The sequence below is a fragment of the Pinus tabuliformis genome, chromosome Q (genome assembly GCF_031772625.1).
Source record: "Pinus tabuliformis cultivar Carrire ecotype Pingquan chromosome Q, CPIR1, whole genome shotgun sequence".
Lineage (NCBI taxonomy): Eukaryota > Viridiplantae > Streptophyta > Pinopsida > Pinales > Pinaceae > Pinus > Pinus tabuliformis.
The window spans coordinates 1175251882-1175262547 of NC_142296.1; the positions used below are offsets into that span (position 1 = coordinate 1175251882).

Sequence of the window (10666 nt, forward strand, 5' to 3'; positions counted from 1 at the left end):
ATATAACAAAAAAAAATGGGGGCACCTACATTCCTAAGGTTAGATCACACATGCGGATTCAATACAATAGAGAAATATGTCTCAATAATACCAAGAGTAAGTTTTATATATTGATAGAATTATATGAGATGCATAAAAGAGGGGGGAAACCCTATTTATAGCAATAGAGAGAAGATTAAAAAAAAAAACTAAATTAATAGACTGGCACCCAAAAGCATTCTCTTCAAAGTTGTTTAGATCTTTATATCTTCCTCTGCTGCCTTCATGAATTGGGTAAGGCAGTAATGCCAAAGCAGCTGCAGCCATGTGGAACAAGATCTCAAGGACTCTCCAATGTTATCAGTTATTTTAAAGCACATGTTTTTAACTTTACATTATCATTGTCCAAAGGTTCTTGGTAGAGGCTTGCCTCTAATCTTAGCCCTTGATTGCTCTTTGACGCAGTGGAAACTCTTGTTTTAAAACATCTTTTCTGAGAAATAATATTTTAATTTGACAGTTAAGGTGATTGTCCTGTTGATATCCAATAACAATGTTTAAAATCTACTTGTGTATGCTTCATGGCTACCACATTTCTAAATTGATACTCACATCATAGACCAAAGAATAACAATGAGTAGCTGAAAGTTGCAGTCAAACAAATCACATTTCCTGGTCTGTGGGATACCAATGCAAAGACTGATCACTAGCAGAAGAGCTCCTGAGAATTACCAATAATCCCCACAAGAACATTTCCCATCCTTGAAATGATGAAAACGGTTCGTATCTCTTACAACAATTTCCCTCATCACCATCTTGGAAATGAACTTTGTAGCAGAGTGGCAGTCACCACAAACTCGAAGGTTCTTGACAATCCGGATGGTTGTGTCAGGAGGTGTGCTAATGAGGCCAAAAGCAATGGCCAGTTTTTCACTATGGTGGTAGAGCATATCTTCCTTCTGTTCTTCTTCGACATCACGAAGTGCAAAGTTTGTATCCGGTACATACCCAGATTCTTTCATCTGCCCAAATAATCCTTCCAACTTTTCATAGATTTGCTTTTTCTGTGGGTGTGACGTGTCTCCTGCAAGGAAAGTATACACCTTGTTATTGACCTCAATCCAGCTGCGTCCTGGCGTCTTTTTCACCCCTCTATCTTTCATCAACCTCCGCACCAATTCTACATCATCCCACCTGCCAGCTGCTGCATAGATGTTTGAGAGTAGCACATAATGAGCAGCATTATCAGGGTCTATTTTGAAAAGGACTTCTGCTGCATGTTTTCCTACCTCTGTGTTGTTATGGGTTCTGCAAGCACCAAGCAGAGATCCCCACACAGCAGAATCAGGTTTGATAGGCATTTTTTTGATAACATCGTGAGCTTCGTCCAAATGCCCAGCACGTCCAAGAAGGTCAACCATGCAGCAATAGTGTTGACTTTCAGGAATAAGGCCATAATTTTGACGCATGCAGTGAAAGTATTGCCAACCATTATCCACTAGGCCTTCATGTGAGCATGCAGACAGAACACCAACGAATGTGACATGGTCTGGTTTTGTGACAGAGTGTTGCATTTCTTCAAAGAGTTGAAGGGCCTCTTTGCCACACCAGTGCATGGCGTATCCTATAATCATAGCATTCCATGATATCACATTTTGCGTAGGCATACTGTCAAACACTTTACGAGCATCCTCTAAGCTTCCGCATTTGGCATACATGTCTACAAGCGCATTCCCTACTAAGATATCACATTGAAATCCTAGCCTGATTGCATCTTCATGAATCTCCTTGCCTCGTCCTAGAGCTGCCAAGTTGGCACATGCTGGGAGCACACTTGCAAAGGTGATTGAGTTGGGTTCCACACCGCTCAATTGCATTCGTCGAAAAACATCCAGAGACTCACTAGAACATCCACTCTGTGCATAACTTGCAATCATAGCAGTCCACGAAACTACATTCTGTTCGGGCATTTTCTGGAAGAGTTTCCTAGCTTCATCGACATATCCATTTTGTGCAAATCCAACAACCATGGCAGTCCATGACACAACATTGCGTTCAGGCAAATTCTGAAATAGTTTGAGGGCCTCATCAACATGCCCACTCTTGGAATACCCAGCAATCAAGATACCCCATGTAACTAAATCTGGCTGAACACCAGCGACATGCATTTGTTCAAAGAGCTTCACGGCTTCCTCAAACTGGCCATTCTGAGAGTGTCCTGCAATCATTGTATTCCATGAAACCACATTTCTCTCAGACATTTTGTAAAATACATCACGTGCATCTTTTATTTGCTTGCATTTTGCATACATATCTACAAGGGTATTGTCCACAAATACATTACACTGCAAACCACTTCTCTTTATGCCTTCATGAATTTTCTTCCCATATGCCAGATTTCCCAGATCAGCACATGCTGAGAGTACAGTGGAGAAAGTAAATGCATCAGGCTGAATACCTGTACCTTTCATTTGCATAAATACAGTCAAGGCTTCATGACTAAGCCCGTGCCTGCAGTAACCTGCAATCACGGTATTGTATGATAACACATTTCGTTCAGCCATTTTGTCAAACACTTTACGTGCATCCTCTATACTCCCACATTTCGCATACATATCTATAAAACCATTATTCACAAAGACATCAACCTCAAAGCCACTTCTAATTACCTCTTCCTGAATCTCCCTGCCATATTCCAAGTCTGCCAAGTTAACACTCGCGGACAGAACACTGGCCAAGGTGACCGAGTTTTTATCAACACCTGTCAGTTGCATTTGTTGAAAAAGTTTTACTGCGCCACCATATTGCCCATTCTGCGCATACCCTGCAATCAAAGCAGTCCATGAAACCACATTGCGGTCAGGCATTATCTGAAAGAGCTCGAGGGCTTTATCCAAAAAACCATTCTGTGCATATCCTGAAACCATTGCAGTCCATGACACCACATTTCGCTGAGACATTTCGTCAAATACTTGACGTGCAGCTATCAGACTGCCGGATTTAGCATAGGTCATGACAATTTTTGTTTGTAAATAAACGTTTGGCTTAAATCCCGTGAGAATTATGTGAGCATGAATTAATTTGCCTTCTGTTAAGGCTCTGTACTTTACACAGCCATCCAGGAGAGAAACATACGTGGAGGAATCTGAGAATGTGCCATGTTCGCCGATTAAATTCAATATGTTGAGCGCTTCTTTTAATCGACCCTGGCCAGATAGTGTTCTCACATCTACCATGATGTCAACGCCGCGGCCATTGCCATGGGATTTGGGATTGCTCATTGCACTTGTGGCAACCATAGCACTAGTGGCATTTAGTTTGGGTTTCGCACTGGATTCCATAAGCAAGCAGAACAAATGTTTGTTCTGAGCATTGTATAACAATCGTGCCGTTGCCATAACCCAATGGCAACTCCATTCTTTATGAAATTCATCCAGTCAATTACAACATTATCAGAGATTTTAGACAGCGATTCTGAGAATTCATCGAGTCAATTACAGCATTATCACAGATTTTAGAAAGCCGTTTTCAGAATGAATGGACTGACCATTCCAACTCGGTGTGATAATGGAGAGGTAAGCCATTGACTTCTTGCATTCTATAATTTGCCTGTGACAGGGACGTACGATCTGCTAATGTTATGGTTTACGATCTGATAATGTTATGATGTGGTGATTATGTAATCCATGGCAAAGTCTTGTTGGTCTTTTTCTAAATGGTTTTTTAATTGTGATTTTTAATAAAAAGAATATATTGGAGTTAATATTTAGCCCAAGGTAAAGATTTTTATTGTTTAATTAAGAATTAATTCATGAAATGGGATGGTGGAAGAGATTTTAAAAAGTTTGGGAAGAATGGGTGTGTACTTAAATAAGTTTGGCAAGAATGAGTGTGTATTTAAATAAGTTTGGAAAGAATGGGTGTGTACTTTTTGCACTTATGAGGCTATGAAATCGGAAAAGCATTTCATTTTGGAATGTGATGCTTTCATAGTCATCAGGGACAGTGATGGCATTATGTTAGCAGTGAGGGATTGTTAGAAGGTTAGGTCAGCTCATCATCAATTTGAGTAAAAAAATTATTGAACTACAAAAGGCAAAAAACAGAAGGTTGATAGTGCAATAGACTATTTTTAGTCTCGTAGACATTAAAATACCATTCAAATATCATTCAATTCATTCATATCATCCATGACAAAGGCTCATTGTGTGCATCGTGATTACGTAATCCATGGCAAAGGCTTGTTGGCCTTCTAAATGGTATGACAATTATGCAAACCATTACAAAGGCTCATTGTGTGCATCGTACTATTGGTTTTTGATTTTGGAACTTGTTATGCTCCTAGTGATTGCATATGCTCAATCCTCTGCTGCTAGTGATTACATATGCTCAAATTGTAATATTACAATCATTCCTTTTTTATTATAGGAAAATAACTTATCTAAGTAAATTTACAAGTATATTTTCTTTATTAATAGTTTTTTTTTTTAAATAAAAGTGTGAAAGGGGATTTTTAATTTTACAATTAAGAGGTTTCATATATCAATTATGATTTTTTTATTATTATTATTTTAAATTGTGATGGGAAAAATTCTATATTATTAAAAAGTTAATGAGGAAAAACTATAACAAGAAATTAGAATTGTTTTTGTTTTTATTATTTTCATATTAACAATGTAATTTACAAAGAAAGATTGATTCAATATAGTGCAAATAGACATTATGGTTTGTGATAGTTTATTATTATTTAGTTTAAAGCAAATAGACATTATTAATGTGATATGTTGTTGTAAGATATTGCTTTCTAATGTTTAGCTATAGAACAAAAAGTCATTAGAGTAAGAATGGTACCCCTTTTTATGTCGATAACTAAGGTTTTAACACTACCTAATAATTGTTTTGGTTAGGATTAGGGTACGTATATGCCTAATGCCCAAGTAAAGTTGGGGGTTTTGACCCTCTAGAATCTTCTTAAATGTCCATATGTGGATAGCTCTACATGAATGAGCAATGGATGCCAACATGGCTTTCACTTGTGCTATGGGGAAAACCCTCTTACAGACAAGTGAGCTCTCCCTTGAGTTTTCCTGTGAGACAGATAGATGTTGAAACACTATATGGGAATCCTAAACTTGTATTATCCAATTAATTAAAACATGCAAGAGATTTAGAAGAAATAAACAACATACCTTTTTATTGATGTTTGTCCTCACATGTTCTTAACCAAAGCAGCGCCTCAAATCTAAGCTTGAGCTCACGCAAGCTACTTCCTACACATAGGGAGACAACAAAATCTTCTAAAAATTTTTGAACAATCAAATGTTAGCAACAATAAAACCTTGATGTACTTGATAACATCAAATGAATAACAACATACATGTAAATAACATGAGATAGATTCATAATAACAACATGCATGTAAAGAACATGAATTAAATGAGGGGGAAATCATACAAAGCCATTATATATTAAATCAAGTGAGCAGTACAATACATAGACCAAGCAATACCTTGACCAAGTTGAAACTTCCTCTTGTTCCTTGTCCCAATCTTTCTTTGAGCCTTTATACAAATTTTGCTAATAGAAAATTTTACAGGTGAAATTTCACCCATGGGCGAAATGAGGGGTTTTTTTTTTTGGTTAGGCGATTTTTTTACAAATAAGGGTTTGAATATGCATCGCCCAATAATTATTTAAAAAAAAAAAATAGTTGTAAACCATTATCCCATGGGAATTTGATGGGGAGAGTTTAAAAATTTATTTGGCCTTCGAAAATTCAAATTACATTCTCTCATTCGCCCTACTTTTATGGTAATGGAAAGTATTAAGATATATTTCATCCTATTTTTATGGGAATACCAATTACTTGGATTTGTTTCTCCTTGTGGAATTTATTTTCACTATCTTATATTTTTTCTATTAACCGTAAAATTGTTGGAAAGTATCAAGATATATATGGCTCTATTTTTATGGGAATACCAATCATTTGGATTTGTTTTTCTTCATGGAATTTATTTTTACTCTACTATATTTTTCTATTAACCCAAAAATTGTTGGAATTTGTTTTTTTTCCAATAAAATATATTCCACACTTCATGGAATGTGGAATCATGGGTTTATAGGAATTGAGGATTTATATGAAATTCATTCCATCACCATTAAACAACCATAGCAATGGAGAGATCAATTTGTCAATTCTTCCTTGTTGATTTTACATCTACCCAACACAGTTATTTGACTATATGTGTTATAATTTGGTAAGCATTCACCCACATCCGTGTTCTTTAAATGTTCAAATGAAGAAACTATCTGGCATGAAAATATGAATATGATTATTAAAATTTTACTTTTTATTTTATTTTTTTACCTAGATAAACTATTATAATTTTTTCTTATTGTAATAGTAGAGACTATCAATAAAGCTCTATATAAATAGTAGAGGATGTGCCATCTTTTTATATTTTTATATGTCTAGATTGAAAAGTTGTTTCATCTACTAAATCATTTAATACTTTATATAAAAGAGAGAGTTGATTTTATAAACCTAAAATACTTTGGTTGAAAGATAGAGTTAATTGTAGGACACTGCATTCACCGTCGAAGTCATCAAAATTGTTCAAGAAACGATAAAATAATAGTCCAGTGAAGATTGTTGTGGGAGTTCACAAACTCCTTTAACATGGACACTCTAGGACATTCAATGGGTTTGAGCCACCATGTATCATGAAAGAGTGATTGTTCTCATAAGTGTAGCAATATGTCCTTTCTAATTAAATTAGCTATACATGATGCAAGTGAGGGTGGTGGAGCTATATTCCAATGTAGATATAAAAACTACTAACTTTTAATGTCTCCCTTTTACTTACCATAGAATTTTTTAAAAAATTACAAAATAGTTAGTTTCTACACATTTAGATTCACATTAACTCATTTTCATGCAACTTTAAAGGTTTGAAATCACCTTCAGAAATAATAATCTCTAAATTCCTTTGATTTTACATCCACCTTTGTCTTTTGCTTGAGTGTAATGTTTTATATGTTCTATTAAAAGCTTATTCATGTTTAAGGTATATACTATAAATCCTAGATCTTAAAAAGTTTTGCACAATAGGTTGTGGATATTAGTTTTCCTCATTGCTTAGAAACATTTTATTGCTTACATGCTATAGTTTTTTGGTAAAAGTTTGTGTATAGAATTAAAAAATATAATCAGCAAACATATATAGATAAAAAGAATAATAATTAAACATTTGTACAAAACATTATCAGAGATACTAAATTTGTGCATGGAATAAAAAAATATAATTACTTATATAAATGAAAGAGATACTAAGTTTGTGCATGGAATAAAAAAATGTAATACTAAGTTTGTGCATGGAATAAAAAGATATAATTATTTATATAAATGATTAGATGGTGGAGACGAAGTGGGGGCGATTCCTTCCCTTCCTTCTATTTGTAAAGGTAGATTGATTATGTTTTCTAGTACAATCTAAATAAATTTGCTTAGAAATAAATATGTCAAATTCATATAGATATATATAACGTTGTACTCCAGTGTTAGAATGTTTTTAAATGAATTTTGATGTAAAAAATTTAAATGGGTTTAGATGCAAAATTAAAGTAACACCTGAGTCTACATTTTTCTTAATCAATTTATTTGTTGCATTTCATTTTATTTCAGTGTACTAAAATTAAAACAAAACAAAAAACAACAACAACAACAACACTATTTATTGCTCATAGTAATAATATTAGTGGTTTATTTTATTAATTTTGGTATTATTATTATTATTATCTACACTACTTTGAGCAAAGAAGCAAGTGCTTTACTAATTTTCTCATTTAAAATGTATAAATTTGAAAACAGTTAGTATGGTAAGTTTTCTTTTTTAAGACATTAATTAAACAATCTAAATTTTTTTTAGTGATTTTCCATTTTTTTTAAATTATATATCTAATCATGTTTCAATGCCATCTTCTAAATTGTTCGCTTGGGGTAGCTCAATTGGAAATGGTCGTGGAAATGAAGTCTCATCACCGAATGCGAAGGCTTGGGTTCAAATCTTGTGTTATTGCCTTGATTAGGATGAGAAGTTGGACATGATGAAGATGTAGTGCTACCATGCTTACAAAAAAATGACATCTTCTAAATTAACTTGTCTAATTTTCTTTGTATTATATCATGAGTTAAAACATGTATTTGCACATACTTATTTAATTTTTTTAATAATTAAAAAGACAAGTGATATAAAAATAAATTTTAAAAAATACTAATAATATAATTTATATTTTGATTAGATTATAATTTTTTTTATAATTCATAAATAATTAAAAACTATATAATAGTGGAAGCTATAAAAAGCTTCCCAAAAACCCTCTGAAGAAGATATCTAGGAATGTGGCTCTTGCCATCAAGTCCAGTAGCTCAGTGAGTTCCCTTTGCCATAAACTCATTGAGAGCAATCCCATTACTCCAAGGATCTATGGGCTTCCAAAGATTCATAAGGAGGGGGCTCCCCTAAGGCCCATTGTCAACACCATTGGTGGTCCTACCTACCTTCTGGCTAAGTTCCTTGCCTTAAAGCTTAAACCCTTAGTTGGCCATACGGAGTCCTTCGTCAAAGACTCTACATCCTTTGTTGAAGAGCTCAAGGGCATAAAGCTTGACACTGGGGACATTCTTGTTAGTTTTGATGTAGTCTCCCTTTACACTTGCATCCCGATAAAAGAGGCCATGGAGGTGGTCAACCGTCTCACGGATCCTGATACCGCTCGGTTGGTTGAGATCTGTCTCACTTCCATTTTTTTCAGTTTTGAGGGCGTGTTCTTTGAACAAACATGCAGTGTTGCCATGGGCTCACCCCTGTCCCCTGTTATTGCTAATCTTTTTATGGAAGATTTTGAATCCAAGGCTTTGGCCTCAGCCCGTCTCCTACCCAAACTCTAGAAAAGATATGTAGATGACACTAATGTCATCTGGTCTCATGGACAAGAGGAGTTAGATCTCTTCTTCAATCATCTCAACAGTCAATCCTCCGCCATTAAGTTCACCATGGAACAAGAAGTAGATGGTTGCCTCCCTTTCCTTAATATTCTTATTTCAAAGAATATTGACGGTTCCCTCTCCCACCAAGTGTTTCGGAAGAAAACACATATTGAGCAGTATCTTCATGCCTATTCCCATCATTTCCCAGCTCAAAAGTTGGGCGTTCTCAACACCCTTGCTACACATGCCGTAAGGATATCTGGTGAAAAGATCTTTGATAATGAGAAATCCCATCTCCTTAATGTCTTTGGTGAGAACGGTTATAGTAGACACCTTGGTCAGAAGGCTTTCCTTAAAGCCTCCAAAAATGCAGTAGTTAAAAAAGAACCGAAAGATAGAGTCCCAAGGGTCCATCTACCTTATGTCCAAGGGACCACTGATAGGATTGCTAGGATTCTTAAGAAGCATAATGTTCCCTCGACCTTTAGACCCCTTAACACCATTCGTAAATCCCTCCCATCTGTGAAGGATCTTGTCGACCCTAAGGACATGAAGGGTGTCTATATTATTCCTTGTTCCTGTGGGACCCCCTACATTGGTGAGATTGGACGCTCTATTAATCAAAGGATTAATGAGCACGCAGTTAACCTAAAACATGGGAGAACCAAGACTTCCGCACTGGTGGAGCATGCGGAGAAGACCAAACATCATGTTTATATTGAGGAGGCCCAGGTTATTGCTAAGGTTGCGCAGTTCTATCACCGTAAATTTAGGGAAGCCCTTGAGATTGAAAAAAGGCCAAGCAATCTCAATAGAGATGATGGTTGGAAGATTAGTAGTTGTTGGATCCCTGCCCTCTCTTCCTAGCAGTTTCTTCCCCTCCCTCTATTAATGACTTGTTCTAGAATTCTATAATTTTCCCCTTATTATCTTTTAACCTGTTTTCTTTATCCTTAATTCTTTGATTTTTAATCTCCCTCAATTTCTTTTCCTTATATTTAGGAGATGGTCCTTTTCATAACTGTCTAAAGGGGTTAAATTATCTAGTATAAGATATTTTATGTTCCCATTAGACAACTTTACTAAGATATTTAAATTAATTAGTTACCCAAACCATTAATAATAATACTATTATTATAACATTATTATATTAATAATAATAATTAATATTATTTTATTTTAAGTCCTTACCATTACTAATATCCCTATATCTATTAATATAGGAATAATACTGTAACTAATAATAATTAATATGATAATACACTCACTAATTTCCCTAGATCTATTAGTGTTTTACTAATTAATTTATACTAAATAGTTACCCAAGCCATTAATAATAAGAATAATACTATTATAGTAATATAACATTAATATTATTCAAAAACTAATAATACACGTTAACAATTTACTCATTATCATATTCCCTAGATTTATTATTTTTTACTCAAATTTGGTTAACTTTTTACTTAAAATAAAACATGATGAGCATTATTATAATTAAACAATTTGAATAGTCTTTCTCGATCAATTATAGTCATTTGTCATGTCCAGTCTAATATAGTTGTTTTTCAGTCAAACCTAGCCGTTGGAAGATCTGCTCTCCCTATTTAATATGTAGCCACGATCTGAATCTTCAACTTGTCCTGACAATGAACCACACTTGTTGGTTTGAAACACGTCAACAAATGTAGTATCATG

General features: G+C 34.6%; 1 pseudogene; it reads right to left on the reverse strand.

The window, feature by feature from the left end:
- Positions 1-217: 217 nt before the first annotated feature.
- LOC149223884 (pentatricopeptide repeat-containing protein At2g22070 pseudogene) lies at positions 218-3609 on the reverse strand (annotated as a pseudogene).
- Between the last annotated feature and the right edge of the window lie 7057 nt (positions 3610-10666).